At 42.5% G+C, this 19,393-nt stretch overlaps 1 pseudogene; it reads left to right on the forward strand.

Annotated features, from left to right (window-relative positions):
• Positions 1–19,393, forward strand: part of LOC102856876 — a 63,608-nt pseudogene that overhangs the window by 11,006 nt on the left and 33,209 nt on the right.

Below are 19,393 nucleotides of genomic sequence, written 5' to 3' on the forward strand. Positions count from 1 at the left end.
ACTTATGGTGGGAGTGTAAATAATACAACCACTCTGGAAGACAATTTGGCGTTTCCTCAAAATGCTGAACATAGAAATTCCACATGACCCAGCTAATCCACTGCTAGCAATATCGTTGAAGAAAATGAGAACTGAGAAACAAACAGAGATTTGTACACCAGTATTCAAAGCAGCATTATTCAACATCATAAGAACGTGGAAACAGCCCAAATGTTCAACCACAAGTGAATGGATTGAGAAACTGGTGTGGGAACAGAGTGATGAGAATGGGTAGAGGGGAATCACAGGGTGGCACAATTTGGAGGGTAGATGGAGGGGGTAAAAGAAATGGGAAAGTTATGGTGTGGACCTGAAAAGCTGAGTAATGATGGGCATAGTTCAATGGTGATTAATTTTATAAAACACAATGTATGCGAATGAGTGTATGAAATAATGTCAATGAAGGAAAGTGAAACACAATGTATACGAATTAAAAAGAAATTTAAAAAAGAGAGGAAAACCCTCAATGAGATGGATTGATTCAGTGACTGTGAAGCAGTGGGCTCAAGTGTGTGGAGAATGGTGAGGATGGTACACAATAAGATAGAATGCAGATCTGTTCTTCACAGGGTTGCTATGAGTCATACTCAACTCCAACAGCACCTACCAACAACAGCAACTAGTCCAGCAGGGCCTCACGTAAACTTGTTTATATTAGCAAAGCCCTATTCCTACATAAATTCACATATTATAGGATTTAGGACTTTAGCACATATTTTGATGGATGCAATTCAACTCAGAACACATGTAAACATTGTGTATAAGTAATAGCCAATTACAAAACACAATGGAATAAAATCTCCCAGTTACAATATCAAATAAACAAAACAAAATCCTAAACTCATTATGTTCAAGTCAATCCCAGCTCAGAAGGACCCTAAGGACAGAATAGAACTTCCCCAGAAGGCTTCTGAGGGTGTAAAACTATGGAAACAGACCACCACACCTTTCTCCTGTGGAAAGCTAGTGAGTTCAAACTGCCAACCTCTTGGCTAGCTTCAGGGTGCTTAAGTACTGTGCCAGCAGAGATTCTTCCCAATTTCAATGGCAATGGAAAAACAGAAACCTTTAGAAACAATCGCAACAAGAAATGGCCATGACCTGCATGAATTTAAAAAATAACCTTCATTATGCAGATGATATAACCTCGCTTGCTGAATGGGAGGAGGACTCGAAGCACTTGATGCAGAAGATCAAACATTGCAGCCTTCAATATGGATTGCATCTCAATGTCAAGAAAACAAAAATCCTCACCACTGGACCAATAGCAACATCATGATAGAGAAACGATTGAAACTGTCAACAGCTTCATCTTACTTGGACCCACAATTAATTTGGCATCAGATCAGGAGATGTATTGCACTGGGAAAAATCTGTAGTCAGAGATTTCTCCAAACGAGTAATGGTGTCAGTTTGAGGACATCATTAACTCCTGATTCTAGCTGTGGTCTTTTCAGTCACTTACCATGCATCTGAGAGTTGAACAATGAATAAAGATGACAAAGGAAGCCTTGATGCCTTTAAATTGTGTTGTTGGAGAAAAGTGCTGAATGTCCCATGGACTGCCAAAAGAACAAACAAATATTTCTTGGAGAAGGTGCTGCCAGAGTGCTTCTTGGAGTCAGAGATAATCAAGTTTTGTCTTACATTCTTTGGGCATATGGCTAGGAGAGGTTATTCCTAAGGGAGGGACATCATGCTTGGGAAGGTGAGGGTATGTTGAAGGGGAGGAAGAACCTCACCCGGGGAACTGACACTGTCACTGCAGGAATGGGCTCTAGTGCGTCAGGAAGTGTGAGGATGGCACAGGTTAGGGCAGGGTTCAGACCTGTCATTCATAAGGTCGCAATGAGTCATGATTGACTCAACAGCACCTGATAAGAACATGATAAGAAGAAAACTTTTAAACTCTACTGGAGAAATTTTTTATTTAAAAAAGAGAAATACCTCAAATGGAAAATGATAATCCTTTTCTGAGAGAGCTGGTGGTGCAGTTCATAGAGTTGCACTGCCAACCCAAAGGCTGCACTTGTGCAAGAGTCTGAAATACCAAAGCAGAGAAGAACAGAAGTCTCCTCCAGCTAAGGTTTGCAGGCCAGGAAACCCAGCAGAGGGTCACTATGAGGTGATCTGACTCAACACCAGTGAATCTGGGTGTCATTTTATAAACAGACACAATATAGAAAGATCTCTCACTGTTGTTGTTCTTGTGTACCTTCGAGTCAGATTCGACGCACCGCTGGTCCTCTGGCGGATTTTCAGAGGCAGTTAATTGCTAGGGAGGAGACTGCCCATCCTTCTCCCACGGAGCTACTGGCAGATCTCATATTTTCCCTAAATCATTCTGTAAATTAGATGCATCTTCAATCAAAATAACTGATAGCATCTCTTGGGAACCAGATTTGAAAAGCTCTCTGTTATGTGAGCCTGTAGAGTAGATTCTGACTCAGCAATACCGTGTAGAGCACAACAAAATGCTGACAAGGTCAGTCTTAGCTCTGTTTATCATGATGCTGATTACAGGTCCAATTGTGAGGATTTTTTGTTTTCTTTATATTGGGTTATAGTCCACACTTAAAGCTATTGCCTTTGAGTGTCATTAGTAAAAGCTTCAAGTCCTCTTCACTTTTGGCAAGCAAGGTGGTATCATCCAAGTACAACACGTTTGTTAATGAGTCTTCCTCCAGTCCTGATGCCCTGCTCTTCTTAGTAAAGTCCAGTGTCTGAGATTATTTACTCATCATACGGATTAAATAAGGGTAGTGAAAGGACACAGCCCTGACACATGCCTTTCCTCCTTTTAAACCCTCAGTTGTGTTCAAACAACTGTCTCGTGGTCTGTGGATGGTTCCACAAGACCACCACCTAAGGAAAATATCTGTACAAAAATCTCATAAAATAAACATGTTTTAAGCAAATACTTTTATAATCAAGAAATAAACCAAAAAGGTAAAAAATTTAAAAATTTACTGGCAGCTATCAATTAAGCTACTCATCAGTTGCTCTTTGGGAAAAAGACAGGCAATCTCCTCTTGTGTGATTTATCAGCCTCTAAAAATGCACTGAAGGATCTCCTATAAGTAGATTCCAACTCAAAGGAAATGTGTTTGGGGTTGTTTTTTTTTTTTTTTTTTTTGAGATATTGATTCTCAGATTTTTCAGTATACAAGTTAAAACAGCAATGAGATATCATTGCTCATCTGTCAGACTGGAAATCGTTTTAGATATTTATAACACCCATCACTGATTAGATTTGGCATTCTTCCTCCCCACAAGCATACAGCCTTGGTTAATCACAAAAATAACAAAAAATGCTCTTGGGTAAAATTGTAAACCATCATGTTGAGGTTCCTGAAGCTCGGCAGCAGGGGGCAGCAGAGCCACCTCTGCAGTCTCTGGGTTTTTTGGTGGTTTTTATTTTTTAACTTTCCCTAGATGAACATTCCCACATTCTCTCAATCAATAGTTCAGACTCAGATCGCGCCGTGACATTGGCTGCAATCCCACGACGTATCAACTCTCTTTGTTTCCTCCCTGGGTTCTGTGTTCCCATCTGCCTAGTTCCTTGTCCCTCTTTACCTTCTCTTTTCTGATGCTGGCAAATGTGATTGTCCAGAGGAACACGTTCTTCTCATTATTTGTTTATGTTGTTGCTGTTGAGTACCAGCGAGTCATAACCGACTCATAGCTGACCTTCCAGAGGGTTTTCAGAGCCAGTTAATCGCATGGGAGGTTTAGTCACTGGTGGATTTGAACCGCATGCCTTTAGGATTGCAGTGCAGCTTTTTACCACTAGGCCACCAGAGCTTTTCATTTGTTAAATTGTCCCATCTCAATTTGGCTGAAAGATGGCCTTTGGGAGTGTCTTCTGTTTCAAGTTGGACAATTGTCTCAGGCTCAGAGGCTTAGGGGCTCTTCCGGTCTCTTTTTGACCATAAACCTTTTTCTGACTTTGAATTTCGTTTCACCTTTTTTTTCCCCCCACCCACCTATTCTAACCAGTACCTTCTGTTGTGGTTTCAGTCAAGAGTGGTCCGTGGTAGCCGGCTTTATCTAGTTCTTCTGGGTCGGGCTAGGAGAGGCTGTGGTGCATCCGGATTTCAATCCCTAGGATTGACTGCTTCTTTGAATTTTTGTTTTTCTTCTTTCTCCTTTGCTCCAGGCAGGAAAAGACCACTTGTTATTAGTATTGACAGGTTGCAAGCTTTTCGGGCTCCGATTATTGCTCGCCAGACTAAGCTGCAGAGCGTTTCTTTATGAATTGTGTTTTGTCCACTGACCTAAGTGTTTCTTCCCCAGGCCTGTGACAGCTCCTTAGTCTTCACATCCAGGCTTCTACATGTATTTGCTCTCAGTTTTACCGAACAATCTTTTAACCTGATATCATCTGAGGTGACAGTGTAACAAGAATGTTCTTGTCACCTCCTTGGTGACAGTAAGTAACCAGTTGCCAGTTGTCAGATGGTGTCTTCGAGGGAACTCTGGTAGCACAGTACAGAGCTACGTGTGTTGCGAACCTGAAGACCCTGTGTCTCCAGGGGTTTAAATCCACCAGCCACACAGCGGGAGACAAATGGGCACTCTCTTCCTGTTGCGATTTATGACCTCGGAAACTGCGGAAGGGTCAGAATGAGTGGGAACTAATAGGAAAGCCATGGATTATTGATCCAGGCTTGTATATGTGCGCCCCTTAGAAGAAGAGGCTTACCTGTGCTGTCCACTAGGGGCGCTTCTGTCTGGGCTGCCCCTGAATAAACTCAAGTTCACGACTACTGACTCCATTCAGACTCATAACCACCCTCTAGAGCATTGCTGAGACTGCAAAGAGTAACAGGAGGGGATTGCCCATCTTCCTCTTGAAGAGAGGCTGGCAGATCCAAACCACTGGAGATGCTCAGCTGGTTAGGGTAGCAGTGCAACTCTCTGAGGACTGGCATTTACAGAGGACACCAGACGTCTGTACATTTTTACAGGAGAAGACTGCTCTACTTTCTCCAGAGGAGCAGGTGATGGATTAAGACAGCTCGCTCGCATTTCAGCAGCCCACTTGCCCTCAGCTCCCACTGAAGCAGCCACTCCTATCCCCAGCCCAGCTGACTGTGGAGACAGGACCTCTGCCCTGACCCAGTCAGGGCCTAGCCCATCAACCGAAAAGCCACTTTTGTTCAAGGAACTAGATCTGTCACCAGGTTTAAAAACAAACAGATGAACCAACAAACCAACCCCACACAAGACATTGGGTGCTGAGTAAATTCTGACTGATGGTGACCCCACCAACTGCCCTGACATTATCCTTGTCTGCAGTCTTTACAGAAGTGGTTTACCTGAGCTTTCTTCCACAGCACCAGTCAGTGGGTTTGAACTGCCAATGTTTAGATAAGCAGTCAAGGGAAACCCTGGAGATCACAAGGATTCTATCTGCAAGCAATCGTGGGGGTAGTGCTGGGCCAGGGAGCGTTTTATTCCATTGTGCATGGGGGAGCCATGAATCTCAGGCTGACCCAACTCTAGCTAACAGCATTTGTCATAAGTCAGTGCTCATTCATCATCCAGCATCCCCCTCCCACTTCATTGTCTTCACACTGACTCCCTTTGCCTTCTTATTGAGAAACAATCCACAAGAAGAAAAATTCCTTTAAAGCTGAGGATAGACTAGTTTGGAAAGCCTAACCTGGCAACCTCTCATCCTCCCAGTTTCCTGGCAGATTAATCTACCTCATAAACACTCGAAGTTTCATCTGTTCCCTCTGTGTTTGGCTTTGTTTTTAAATACAGAGTGTGGATCCCCAGCAGCCCTTGCAAGACCCATCATGCATCAGTCAGGTATTAAACACACCACGGGGGAAGCTGTCTTTTGTGATGACATGCCTGACTTTGAGGGAGAACTCTTCTTGGCTGTGGTCACCAGCATCAGGCTGCATGTGAAGGTCATGTAAGTAAAGAAGTGTTGTAAGGTCTGCAAGCAGACATTAAAGGAGTGCCTGGTGTGTTGCATGCTGGACTGCTAAGTGAAAGGTTGGCAGTTTGAACTCACCTGCCGCCCTTTAGGAGAAAGATGGGACAGTCTGATTGCATTACTATTTGCAGCCTTGGATGAAAGGCTGCCCTCTGTCAGAATTAACTGAACTGCAGTGTTGTTTTTTTTTATTATTTATTGAGGATCTACCCAATTCAACACACTGAAGCACTTCACTAAAAAGCAATTCCACCCTCAATCTTCATAAAAGAAAATCAGGGAGAAGAAAGAAAAATGTATATGTGAGAGTTGTTGTTGTTGTTGTTGGGTGCTGTTGAGAAGAATTCACAGTGACCCTATAAAAAGCTGACCTGTATGCTGGCCTATCCTGTGCCATCCTCATCATGTCTGACACACCAGAGCCCTTTGCTGACTTTACCATGTCAATTCATCTCATTGAGGGTCTTCTCCTTCACTGACCCTCCATCTTTCCAACTATGCTGTCCCTCTCTGAGGAATGGCTTTGCCTAGCTCCATGTCCAAAGTATGAGGATGAAGCTTTGTCATCTTTGCCTCCACGGAGTACTCTGGCTACGCTTTCCCCAGCACTAATATGTTTGTTCTTTTGGCAGTCCGTGGATGTTCAGTATTCTTCTCCAGCATCACAATTCAAAGGCACCAATTCTTCTTCTGTTATCCTTATTTATTATCCAGCTTTCTTATTCACAGCAGGTGATTGAGAAGACCATGGCCTGAAACAGACATACCTTAGTCTTCAAACTGACATCATTCTTCTTCATAATTTTGGAGAACTACTAATCAAGAGAAGGAATTAGTGTCAGTTTATCTGAGAATTTAAAGGGGATAGTAACACTTCCTCAGTTCATGATCTCCTCTAAAGGATTCTCTCTACCTTTTCTCTAGATGTCCATTGTCAGAGAAATCTGAGTTCCTATCAGGGGCAGCAACTGGGCATTCACCATGAAACCTCAAGGCTACATCTCTGAAGAAGATGAGGATTACACAGTGCCTTCCAATGATCACCTCTGCATATGGTAAAACCAGTATTTTCCACTCGCCGTAATGCCAGTCTGGCTTTCCCTTGCTTCCCTTCACGGCCTGTGCCACCCACGTGTGTTTCAGGGAGGTGCCTGGGACTCACCACGTCCAGTTGCTGCCAAGTCAGTGCTGACTCACGGCCACTCCAGAGAGTGACTATGCTCCATGGGGGTTTTGGTGGCTCATTTTTCAGAAGCAGATGGCCAAGCCTATCTTCCAGGCCTCCTGGGGGCACTTGAACTTTCAGCCTTTCAATTAGCAGCTGAGCAGGTTAACTGTCCACACTACCCAACTCACAAGGCTGAGGGGGCCATGCGCCCCACACAACTTTGCACTTCTGCACTTTTTGTTTCTTTCCCAGTTCCATCGATGTCTCTGAGGCCCTGACACTGCCTGGCATGGTGGGTGTGATAACGGCTCAGGGTGTGCCAGGCAGCAATGGCAGTGAAGAGGAGCGATTATATGCACAGGATGAGGTAGCCTGACAACAATGCCTACCACTCATTCGTGGCCATATTACCTTAGTGGTAGCTGCTGTTGCCTGGGACTCATGTTCCAAGTGCCTTTTTTTAAAAAAAAAATTTATTGTGAAAAACACATATGTGGATCCAAGGGGGTGAGGGCTGGTAGCAGAAGGGTGGGGATGGGCAGGGAATGAAATTGCAGGGCTGCACAATTTGGTGGGCAGGGTGAGTAGGTGAAGGAAATGAGAAGGATCCAGTGGGGACCAGAAGAGACAGGGTAACGGTGAGCATTAGAGACACAACTCCAAGCAGCCCCACAGGAGGGAGCAGAACCACCTCACAGCGTCTCCAGGACTGTAATTGTTTGAGAAGCAGAGTGCTTCTTCCTTCTGTCATGGAGTGACAAACCACCAGCTTTTAAAGTTCGCAGTTAAGTGCCTTAACCACAGTGCCACTACTCAATGACAGTGGATTTGGTTTGAGTTTTGTACACGTGATCACCTGTGAGGTCCTCCTAACAACTGTGGAGTATTTTTTGATGCCAGACTTGCTTTGAGAGGCATTGGTGGTTCGCTGATAGAGTTATCCTCTTCCATGCAGAGACCTAGATCTGAGTCCAGGCCAATGCACCTCATGCCAGGCTACTGCCATACTGGACACATTTCAGCAGGGCTTCTAGGCTGAAGTGAGTAGGAAGAGAGTTGTGGTAAATTGCTGAAGTGCTGAGTTAGTAAATTACTAGAGGTGACTGAGCCAGCTTTCAGCCCCAGCTCCACCCGGGCCCCCTCAGGGCTCCTCAGCTGACAAGGGCCTCTTCTGCCTACTTTCTGGCCCTGCCTGGAACGTTTTCTGGTCTGGTTTTTCTTCAGGTGCTTTGTGTGGGTCAGACTGTCTGCACCGCGGCTGCTGACTCATATTCTCAGGCGCAGCAGGCTGCCAAAAAAGGTAAAGCTAGTGTACGAAGACGTGGACCCTGAGATTGTGAGCATTCAGGTGTGAAAACCTGCTCGGCCTGGTGACCGTTCAGCTTTGAGTGTCCTCAGAAAGTTCCAGAATGTGTTGTCACCATGGTTCTTGGGAAGCCCCTTTGTAGTGTGGCTCAGTCCAGCTGGTGTGGACATAACACAGTCCAGAAAGCACGTTTCCTCCTAAAAGATCCAGTCACTCCCAAACTCGGTGGATATAACACAGTCCAGAAAGCACATTTCCTCCTAAAAGGTCCAGTTATTCCCAGACTCAGAGTTCTCCATGCTTCCTGTGATCCTGGTTGGCACCTCTCTCCTCACCATCAGATGCTCCTGGCTAATCATGAGCTGAACCAGCTCCCAGAGAACCTCTCACCTACTGTCTACCTGAAATGCCTCTGCCTTTCCAAAAAGGAATCCAGGGGGCAAAGCTCCAGGTTTCTTATTTGATCTTCTGACTCTGGAAAACTCAAATCCGTGCTTCAGGCTGGATTTCACTTCCCTCTTGTCCAATTTTCCAGCTGCCCTGGCTCTTCCCTTCAAGCGAGTTTTCTCTCTTACCAGAGAAACTAGCTCACGCCCCACTGAATGGACTGTCAAGTCTCAAGACTTTTCTGTGTTTTTTTGTCACTTTCCATCACAGAGTTTCCATAATTCCTTTCACATATTCCCAAGAGAGCTACCAGAAAGGGAATGGATAGTATTCCAAGCAGGAAGGATGTGAGAGGATTGATTTGCATTGCACTGGCCAGGCTTGGCTGCTACTATCACCCTCTGCTCTTTTACTTAAAGACAGAATAAGAGATTTGTCCTCAAATTAATGTAGCGGAGTCTCACATTCCTGGGAGTCAGATTTTATGTGTAAATAAAACATGACAAAAATGAACCTTAACATATTTTACACTCAACAATTCAATTCATTGCTGTCCAGAGAGTTCTAACTCACAACTAATCCCCCAGTGGGATTCTAAGGCTGTAAATCACATGAGATCTGGAGACTGCCCAGCTTTCTCCCTCAGAGCTGCTGGAGGATTTGAACCTCCAGAGAAGTACACAGCCTTTGGGTTAACAACACAACTCTCTACAGACTGTGTCAGAAGAGCTCCCTTAACGTACACGAGACCAAGATCAACCAGGACAAGATGCATCAAAAATTAAAACTTCCAGAACTACAAAATTCAAAGAAGAAACCAAGGGAGAATTCCTTTACAGGATTTTTGACCATGACTTGAATGATAAATTCCATTAAAGAATTATAAATTCAATTGTATAACAAATTGCAGAATAAAAATTTAATGCACAGTAGTCAGAAAACAAGTATTAAGTTGATAAAATAAATATTTGCAAACCACACTTCACACAACATACTGATCTCCCTAATAAATAAAGGTCTCCTAGGAATGGGACTGCAAGCATCCTTTATTGGATGGAATATGGAATGTACAAAGTTGAATGTTGGAAAACTGGAGGTTGTAAAAAACGAAAGGGAGTGAGTGAACGTCGATATTCTAGGCTTTATTGAGATGAGGTGAACTAGCTCTGGCCACTTTAAATCAGACAATCACATGGTACTATGTCAGGGACGGAAGACAGAGGAAGAATGGTGTTGCATTCATAGTTAAGAAGACAATTTCAAGTTCTAGGCTGAAGCACAATGTTGTGAGTGGTATGTTATTATCCATACATATACAAAATAATATTTTTCCAAAGGTTTCTCGTAATAAAATTATGAAAATAATTCAAGTGCCTATGGATAAAAATGGAATTCTAGATTTTGTATATGGGTTCTTTTTTATCTTTTTAAAAATAAGGATGTTCTATACGAACTGATACAAAAAGATCTCCCAATTTTAACATTAAATGAAAGGAGAAAAGTACATTAAAATAGATGGTGTGATAAGTACGCATTTTCATTTGCTTGCATCTCTATAAAAATATTCTGGAATAACAGACAAGAACTGAGTAAAAGGGATGCTCTTTGGTGGGTGCAGGTGAAAACTGGACAGAGGGTCAGGGTGGGAGCAAGATGTCCACTCAGTACATTTTTACTCAGTTTTTATTTCAAAGCATCATAAAGTGTGTCCCTTAATCCTTGGAAAAAGACATCATGCTCACAAAAGGGAAAAACAAAGAAGGGTCAGTGAAAGAGAAGACCCTCAAGGAGGTAGATTGACACAGCCCTGAACAAAGCCTTGAATGAAGAGGAGATCATGAGAGTGGCACAGGATGGGGCCAGGCTCAGACCTGCTGTTTAGAGGGTCACTGTAAGGCCTAGGTGGCACAATGGCACCTAACGAAAGCAATTTTGAAAGGACAAGCAAAAAGCAACTATTTTTTTTAAAAGAAACAACCCAACAACATCCTTTATTTAAGAACATTAGAAAGTATTACCTAATTAAAAAAAAAAACTTAAAGTGTTGTTGTTGTTATATGCCGTCGAGTAGTTTGCAACTCATAGCGACCCTATGTACAACAGCCCTAAACTCTGCTCTGCCCTGTGCCAATAGCACCGTCTCCAACACACCCATCCCAATTACCCGAGTCACTGAATCAATCCACCTCATAGAGGGCCTTCCCCTCCTGTACTGTCCCTCCACCCTCCCAAGCATGATATCCCTCTCCAAGGACTGGTCCCTTCTTACAACATGTCCAGAGTATGTTAGACGGAGCCTCAGAATCCTTGCCTCCAAGGAGCCACCCGGTTTAACCCTTTACAGGATGAATCTGTTTGTTTTCCTAACAGTCCAACCCTCAATACTCTTCTCCAGCACCACAGCTCAAAGGCATCAATTCTCCTTCTATCCTCATTAGTCATTGTCCAACTCTCTGATGCATAACAAGTGATAGCAAAGACCATGGCCTGTATCAGACGCACCTTAGTTTCCAGAGAGACACCATTGCTCTTTGGTACTTTAAAGAGGTCCCTAACAGCAGACTTTTCCATCACAATATGTCTTTTAATGTCCTGGCTACTGGTGCCAAGAGTGTTGACTGTGGAGCCAAGCAAACTGAAGCTGTGAACAATCTCAAGCTCTTCACCATCCATCCTGATGATGTCAATTGGTCCAGTGGTGAGAATCTTTGTCTTCTTGACATTGAGCCTCAATCCATATTGAAGGCTGCAGTCCTTGACCCTCTGCAGCAAGTGCTTCAGGTCCTCTTCAGTTTCAGCAAGCAGGGTTGTGTCCTCTGCATATCGCAGATTGTTGATAGATCTTCCACCAATCTTGACCCCACATTCCTCCTCATAGAGCCCAGCCTCCTGGATAATCTGTTCTGCATACAGGTTGAAAAGGTATGGAGATAGGACACATCCCTGGCGTACGCCCTTCCCAATTTTGAACCATGCAGTATTTCCTTGCTCTGTTCTGACAACTACCTCTTGGTCCAAGTATAGGTTTCTCATTAGCACTATCACGTGTTCTGGGATTCCCATTCTTCTCAGAGTCAGCCACAGTTTGTTATAATCCACACAGTCAACGCCTTTACATAGTCAATGAAACACAGATATAAATTCCTCTGGTATTCCCTGCTTTCAGCTAAGATCCATCTAACATTAGCTACAATATCCCTAGTACCACGACCCCTTCTAAACCCAGCCTGGACTTCTGGCAGTTCTCTGCTGATATGTTGTTCCAGTCATTTTTAGATAATCTTCAGTAGCATGTTGCTTGCATCTAAAATTAATGATATTGTTCTATAGTTTCCACACTCTGAAAAAAATATTCTTTGAATTGCCCATAAAGTATAGATATACACAAACACATACAGGGAGCTGTTGTGACCTAGTGGTTAAAAGCTGTGTTGCATCCCAAAGGCACATAATTCGAATTCAACAGCTGCTCCACTCGAGAAGAATGGGCAATCTCTTCCTGTGCAATTTATTACCTTTGAAACCTGCTGGAGGATCAGCTATCTCTGTCAGTATACAACAACAACAATGTATACATATAAATCTATTCAATTATGTTTACAAAGTCTGAAACTTGAGAGCAACTTGGCACAAATAAGGAACAAAGGTTACATTTCCATGCAAGTATCTGGACACAGAGCCTGTTCTCCTTCAAGATACTCATCAACCTACAACCAGAAGAAGATAAAGTAAATGAATGGGATATTCTAAGAATCAAATCCCTATGCACATCTAAAAACTTCTCCAACAGGGTAAAAAGGGAAGCCACCAGCTGGGAAAATGTATTTGGTAATGACATATCAGACAAGGGACTTATATCCAGAATTTATAAAATATTTGAGCACCACGACAAGATAAAGGTAAATAATCCAATAGAAAAATGGGCACAGGAAATGAATTGACACTTCACCAAAGAAGACATTGAGATAGCTAACAAGCACATGAAGAAATGTTCAAAATCCCTAGCTCTAAGAGAGATGCAAATTAAAACAACTGTGAGATATCATCTCACCCCAGACAGAATAGCAAAATTTAGCAAATGATGGCAAGGGTGTGGAGAAACTGGAACCTTCATTCACTGTTGGTGGGAGTGTAAAATTGTATAACCACTGTGGAAGGCTATATGGTGCTTTCTCAAAAAGTTGCAAATAGAGATACTATTTGACCCAGCAATTCCACTACTAGGAATACACCCTAAAGAGACCATAACTGACATCCAAGCAGATATATGCACACCCATGTTTATTGCAGCTTTGTTCACAATAGCAACAAGCTGGAAACAACCTAAGTGCCCATCAACAAACAAATGGATAGAGAAGCTGTGGTATATTCACACAATGTAATACTATGCTGCATTGAAAAACAAGGAACTCATGCAATATTATTCAAAATGGGTGACTCTGGAGGACATTATGCTAAGTGGAGTATCTCAGTCACAAATGGACAAATGCTGCATGGTGCCACTGTTGTAAAACAGGACTGACATTGGGGTTGGGGAGAGATTGAGAAAGATGGCTTCAATAATATATACTGCACTGAAACAGATGAGGGAGAAAACGGTTTAAAGGGGATATGTTATTAGGTATTTTTGTCATGACAGGAGGAGTCTAGAGCGAAGGCTACGTGGTGGAGTAGACCTGGGGGAGGGTGACAGTGACAGAATTTTTCTTTTACTTTTCCAAGAGGGTAGTATACTGGGGGGAGGGTTGGGAGGGGAGTAAAGTACAACAATGAAAGAATGGAAATCCAAAGTATCTGTAAATTTTTACTAAAATTAATAATAATTTTTTTTAAAGGTACTCATCAAATTCCTGGCTGGGAATTGGGAACAGGAGGAGAATTCTAAAGTGTACCTGCTTGTCTGCAGGGTTAACCTAATCTGATCATTTGGTGTCATGAGGACAAAAGGAGAGTCCCAATTTCAGTTTGGGTTAAAGTTCAGGTAATGACAGGTAGGGACATGCTGGGATGCCATTAAAAGGTGATTACATTGTCTGAACTTTCCCAGGTCAGAATTTCAGATCTGAGAAATGCAGTCTTAGTCACAGAAAATGTGCCATCCTAACGTGTCAACTTGTTTCTGATCGGTTTTTTGCTCTCAGCTCTCATTCGGACCCACGTGGTGGTAGCCCACATGCACCAGCTGAGTACTTAACCTCCTCCACTTAGTTGAAATTTCTTCCTTGTCTTTGCATTTGGACTCGTATTAGAAGACAGTTTTTAATTACTTTAATAATATTAGAGTTCTAAAACTAAAGCAAGTTACCTTTAAATGGCAAATTTCCTGATGGATTAAAAATTTCTTATAAACTGCGTTTATAAAAAAAAAAGAAAATGTGCCATCCTAGCCTATTTTGAGAGAGACGATGTGATGTGGAAGTGATCAAAGTTCGAAACCTTGAATTGTGGTACACTGGCAATATATTTTTATTTTTTACTTCCCACAGGATGCAGTAAAACACAAATTATTCATTTTTGGGGTCTGAAAAAGAAATAGAACAAGGAAATACCGAGGAAGCATTTCAATTGGTTGATCAAATAATTGAAGGTAAATTCTTAAGTCCTGTTCATGGAGAGTTCTGAAGATATTAATGAAATTTTAGTCATTGGTGTTTGTTCTTTAGATTTGGATGCAATCAGCTCATCTTAATTTTTCCTGTGGAAATTCATAAAGAAGTGGACAATCTATCAGGACCTCAGAATCACAGAGGAGGGATGGTTTTTGAAGGACCCTGACTCCTCCGTCAAAGAATTTGTACTGATTCTGTCAACTACATAAGGCATTTGAAATTCTAAATGGGAAGATGACAGGATCAAAGTTGCCCTTTAACGTACCTGGCAGTGCAGCATGGCTTGAAGTGAGAAGAGTGCATCCAGTAGAGATGAGACCAAAGTTCAATTCAGAATACCAGGTGTGAGATGATGACTGGTGCAGTGGAAGAGAGAGGAGAGCACAGGCTTAACATGTATTTAGAGACTGACTAGCAAAAGAGAATCAAAGACAACTTTGAAGTCAGAGATTGGTTCGCAGAGGAAAAGGTCATGTTGTTAGCACAGCAGACATCATGACGTATTTGAAGCATGCAGAAAACAGAAGGTTAACGGGACAGCACACCATTCACAGAGTGTCAGAGGGGAATTCTGGGACTTTAAGAAATGCTAGGTCCAGAGAAACAGATTTGGGAGAAGTTATGACAGTGAGTGAATGAGATAATTACATCTTTTTTAAAAGTTATTTTGAAAACATTTCTCTCACCTTAGTTCCACAGAGGTTGTGAATTAACTGCCAAATAAAAAGACAAGGGGAATGATAAAGAAAGACTCTGAACTAGGAGTGTTTAGTGAAAATCACAGCCCTCAAACACATGAAGGGAAAAGAAGAGAGACAAAGGAGGTGGGGGGAGGCCTGAGGATGGAGGCGGGGGCGGGGGCGGGAGTGGGCGGGTGGGGAGAGAGAAGGCCTGAGGAGAGAGAGACAGACAGAGACAGAGAGGGAGAGAGACAAAGACAGAGAGAGAGAGAAGGCCTGAGGAGAGAGAGAGAAGGCCTGAGGAGAGTGGGAGAGAGAGACAGAGAGAGAGAGTTTTGAGGCTTGAGAGAGAGAGAAGGGGAGGCTTGAGGATTGAGTTTTAAATTCTCATACTTCTGTCATCTAAAGAAGTAATTAATGTTTAACTAATTAAACTTTAATTGCTGGGTTAATCAATCAATTCCAGAAGGCCCATCTTGTCTCTTAGAGATGTTTAAGGTCAAGGGTATGAATTCAAAGACTACCCATAGTTTTGTTTTGTTTATATACTACATCAATTTGGGGAGCTCTGGTGGCTTGTAAGGAGTTACACTACCAGCCCAAAGGTTTGAATCCACCAGCTCTTCTGTGGGACAAAGTCCTCATGTGTGATTTATAGCCTCTGAAAACTTACTGAGAATCAGTTAGGACTTGATGGTACATAACAACCACAACATAGTCAATTTAAAACTTGTGAGTTGATTACTAAATTGGTTAAATGAATCTTTCCAATTGCCTCAGTACGTTTCTGGGCCATCTCCAACTTCTTGAGTACAAAGAGACTATATTTATGGCTAGTCATAGATTCCTTGAGTTTTTACTATACACTTGGATGAAATTTAGAAAAATTATTTTACCCTTCCCTTCTCATTTCTCCTTTCCCCCAACATACACCCATTCTTTTTTTTTTTTCCCCTAGCTGAGGTCCCTGTGGCTTTTAATGAGGTTTCTCAATAGATATTGACATTTTAATTTGGGAGTTAACCTTTTTAGTAAACAAATAAAAAATGTGTGTCTGGTTGGGTGTCACTGTTGAGGTACAAATTTCTATATGCTCTGTTAACTCATTCCTACTCCCTGGGCAGTTCATTCTAGACGTTTTCACACTTAAAATCATCTCATTTTTCATTCATATCTGATAATTGAGTTGTTGCTTAAGTCAATAGTAATTAGTTTCTCACTATTGAGCAACTGATGTTGGCCAAAATGAAATAGGGAACAAAGCCAAATGTGTGTGAGGTTTTTAAGGACACATCATTATTCAATTAGCATGTATGTAGTAATAGCTACCTGTAACATTTTGGCAAAAAGTAATTTCTTGAAATCAAGACAGGAAACTGAACTTTACTGTTCCACCCCATGACATGGAAGGAAATAGTACCCAAATTCAGCAAAAATTCTTGCATGCTGTCTTGAATATATTTAAATTGAATATCTCTAAAAGTGAGAACCCATGTGCTTTCTGTATTTCCCAGGAGAAGTATGCTTTGGAGGACAGGAGCATTTTTATATGGAAACTCAGAGGGTTTTGTGGTCTCAAAGGCAGAGGATAAACAAATAGACTTCTATGTGTCAAGCCAGGATGCAGCCTTTACACAGGTGGGCTCCTACCCAGTCACTGTTTTTATGTCACAGTCCATGAACTTCAAAGTGAAGCGTTGCCATTTGCTTGATTTATAACCGTGAAATCCAAGTTCCGTGCTAATAATTAGCCAAATGTTTGACATTAAGATTGAGACAGCATCTAGCTCTGATTTTTTCTCTCTTGGAGCTTTATCCAGAATTAGATATGCATTTATAAATTTTTAAAGACCTTTTAAATTTTTTTTATGTAACTTGAATGTAGTAATTATAGAAAATAGAACTCACGTTCCATACAGTGGTGCTTTGTTGTAATTTTCAATTAACTCCAGATTCATGATTGGTAAGCCTTCAGCCAGTTTCAGCTAAGGGACTGACCTTTATCCTTGTTTTATATCAATGCTCCAATACTATGCTATTTGTGAGTTTCTCTGTCTTCCTTGGAATCCCTGGAAGGTGTAAATGGAAGGGTGTCAGGTTCAAGTCCACCTACAGATGCTTTGAAAGAAAGGTCTGAAGATCTACCAAAAATCTTTCCCAAAATATCCAACTATTGACAACCCTTTGGAACACTATTCTAATCTGACTCGCTCACACAGGATCATCATAAATACCAATAAACTCAATGGCAACTCCCTGGATTGTTATTACCGTATTATTATTATTATTACCTTCCTTAGCCCACACAACTTACAGACATCATACCTTTAATTCTGTTCCCTACTTGCACAACAGAACTTGCTCTCGGTTTCCAGAGCCAGCAAGCATATCTACATGTTTCCACAGAAGCCTGCCCCCCACTGGCACCCCACAAAGACTGCTTCCTGCTGTACTCAGAGCCTCTCACCCAGTAGCAGCCATCTAGCTCTACTATCCAGCTCCCACCTTGCCAAGTATGAACTAACTAGAGTTTTCTGTGCTGGTGAGCCACACTCTATTCAGCAAAGCGAGAGGCATTATCCTCCCACTGACACGGATGTGAGAGTTAACAGGAGTGACACCTTTCTATAGCTCCCGCCCTCCTCAGTGCGGCAGGGCTGCCATTACAACCTCCCACCTGCTCCTTCCACCAGCTCCTTTTCCCAGACCCCTGTGTCTGCCATGTGGCAGCAGACCTAGGCTTCCCTTCATGTCACATCAGCTGCTGACCACTCCTGCCTACCTGATTCAGTAACATTCTTATGATTTCCCCCCAGATATTCCTAGCTGCAACTCTTTTACACATGATGATGGTAATGTCTCAGAGCAAAGAATCCCAGGCAACTTTTTGGGGGAACCCTAGGGGGTGTCAAGGAAAGAACAAAATACTCATTGTAATCATCATTGTTACATTTTGCAAAGTAATCTATTGTAAAAAAAAACATTTGCAAAACAATAGCAATTTGTTTTCTCCATTCGGCCTTTGCACACATGACTAAAAATGTCTCTAGTCTCTCCTACAAACCATGTACACGTTTTTATTTCTCAGCCTCTCTTCCAAAATAGTTTAAGAAATATATTTTTATGCTATGCAGGAAGGACAATGATAAGGGATGGTCTATTACAGAGAATTAACCCTTAGCTTATAATGCGTGTTCTCAGTAACTTTCTGGATGTCTGTGACCATCTTCTGACTCTCTTACGGAAAATGGTTGGGGAAGCCTTTGTGTAAAGGGTTGGGGAAGCCTTTGGTGGGAAAGAGACCAAGTCTGCACTCCTGGTGGTCATGGTGGCTGTGGTGGCAAACAAGTGAGTGTGTGACAGGGGGCCCCCCAAATTCTATCTCAGCCCCTTACTCCTAGGTAGACAGATGTGCAAGAGATCTCTCAAAAGGATCTCAAGGCTAAAGGCCAAATGAAAAAGACAGTTTCTAACCAGGGATGGTCACTGCCCTGCAGGCCTAATTCAAGTGGGACACTACCATGTGAGACAGAATTGGGCACGCTTCTCTTAGTGCTTTGGACCTGAGGTGGAATGTCAGGATACTGGATTCTACTCCAAGGCTTAAAGGCTTAAAGGCCTTCTTGTTTCTCAATAGCAGAGGAATTCACAGTCAGTGAAATGAGACATTCAATTAGTCAACAGTATTTGTTGAGACATGGTCAGAACTCCATGATTTAGAAATTAGGAAAGAGAAAGAGCATTCAGATTCCTGCTCTTGGACAGCTTAATATCTTTGAGTGGCCAGACATCAGATTGTTGTTGTGTTGTTATGTGCCTTTGAGTCGTTTGCGACTCACAGCGACCCTATGTACAACAGCTCTAAATTCTGCTCTGTCCTGTGCCAATCTCAATGTCTCCGACACACTCATCTCGATTGCCTCAGTCACCGAATCAATCCATCTCCCAGAGAGCCTTCCCCTCTTGATATTGAGCCTCAATTCATATTGAAGGCTGCAGTCCTTGACCCTCTGCAGCAAGCGCTTCAGGTCTTCCTCAGTTTCAGCAAGCAGGGTTGTGTCATCTGCATAATGCGGATTGTTGATAGATCTTTCACCAGTCCTGATGCCGCATTTCTCCTCATAGAGCCCAGCCTCCTGGATGATCTGTTCTGCATACAGACACATCCCTGGCATACACCCTTCCCAATTTTGAAGCATGCAGTGTTACCTTGCTCTGTTCTGACGACTGCCTCTTGGTCCAAGTATA

Source organism: Elephantulus edwardii, unplaced genomic scaffold (assembly GCF_000299155.1).
Source record: "Elephantulus edwardii isolate Elephantulus edwardi_28Jun2011 unplaced genomic scaffold, EleEdw1.0 scaffold00075, whole genome shotgun sequence".
Lineage (NCBI taxonomy): Eukaryota > Metazoa > Chordata > Mammalia > Macroscelidea > Macroscelididae > Elephantulus > Elephantulus edwardii.